Below are 1411 nucleotides of genomic sequence, written 5' to 3' on the forward strand. Positions count from 1 at the left end.
AGGTGTGGATCCTGGTTCAGTCTTCTACATGTGGCTATCCAGTTTTCCCAGCACCATTTATTGAATAAGGATTCTTTTCCCCAGTGTATGTTCAAGAAAGAATCTCGGAAAAGATGCACATGATCTTCAAAGCTTCCAAATGGAAGGGGGCAAGTTAGTATTGAATCTTCAGTTTGTAAAATACACTTTCTTCAAATTTATATTTGAATTTTGTATTGAATATATTTTGGACAAAAATCTCTAGGCAAAACTCAATCTTAAGGGTAGTGTTGAGTGGATTTATTGTGAGGACAAAATCAAGGTTATAAGCAGCTGCCCTCAAATGACACACACCCATAATTTTATACTTCATTCCAAATAATGTCTTGATTCATTCATTTCTTTAGATTGACTGAGATAGTGCAGTGAGACAGAAACTATATAATATTTAATGATGAAATAAGAGGAAAGGGAAAATAACGCAATAGCATAATTTCGTTGGTTAGTATAATACATTAGTTTCTTATCACTACTGTAACAAATTACCACAAATTTAGTGGCCTAAAACAGCACTAATTTATTATCTCACAATTTTGGGTATCAGAAATCCAAAATTGGTCTTACAGGGCTAAAATCAAGGTGTCTTTAGAGCTGCCTTCTGGATGCACTAGGGGAGAATCTGAGGCTGCCGGCATCCCTTGGCTGAGGGTCACATCATGTGAATCTCTGTGTTCCTCTTCACATCTCTGACTCTGACTCTACTTCCTCCCTCTTATAAGGACCCTTATGATTTAGCTGGGCCCACCCAGATAATCCAACATAATATCCCTCCTTCAAGATTATTAGTTTAATCATAACTGCAAAGTCTTGTTTGCCATATAAGGTAACATATTCATAGGGTTTGGGGATTAAAATGTGGGCATCTTTGGGGAACTTTATTTTACCTACTGACATTGGAATAAAATTTTGAATTTACCTGTTTTACCATTTGTATTTCTAATTAAATGTTTTATTATAAAATACTGCACATGAAAAATGTTGATGAAATTGTTTTAAATCCTCAATAATCCCCTGCAATTGTTGAGAGAATTTTGGGTTATTTTGTTCTATCTTGTACTTATTGTTGATCTTTCAACAGTATGATAATCATACAACACAAAAAGTTTTACATTTTTTTTTTCAGTTACAAAAAATGGCTAAAGTAAGCATTGAGAACTTTGAAAATAGAAGATTTCATTGGTTCAGTCCACCCTTCCATATAAGTTGTGAGTGTAGCCCTTAGCACACTCAGCCCTGGGGCCACATGATCCCTGGGCTCTCTTGGAACTTTGCAGAGTCCCCATGAACAGGGAGGCTCTCTCCAGATGTGGCCCCACCTAGGGCTTCTCAGCCTCCATAACTGTAAGAAATAAGTTCCTTTTCTTTATTAAAA

General features: G+C 36.0%; 1 protein-coding gene across 1 annotated transcript in view; it reads right to left on the reverse strand.

Moving 5' to 3' along the window:
- The window catches only part of KLRF1 (killer cell lectin-like receptor subfamily F, member 1), a 12535-nt gene that overhangs the window by 5240 nt on the left and 5884 nt on the right, over positions 1-1411 (reverse strand). The window lies entirely within an intron of this gene.

The sequence above is a fragment of the Propithecus coquereli genome, unplaced genomic scaffold (genome assembly GCF_000956105.1).
Source record: "Propithecus coquereli isolate 6110/MARCELLA unplaced genomic scaffold, Pcoq_1.0 Scaffold380, whole genome shotgun sequence".
Taxonomy (NCBI): domain Eukaryota; kingdom Metazoa; phylum Chordata; class Mammalia; order Primates; family Indriidae; genus Propithecus; species Propithecus coquereli.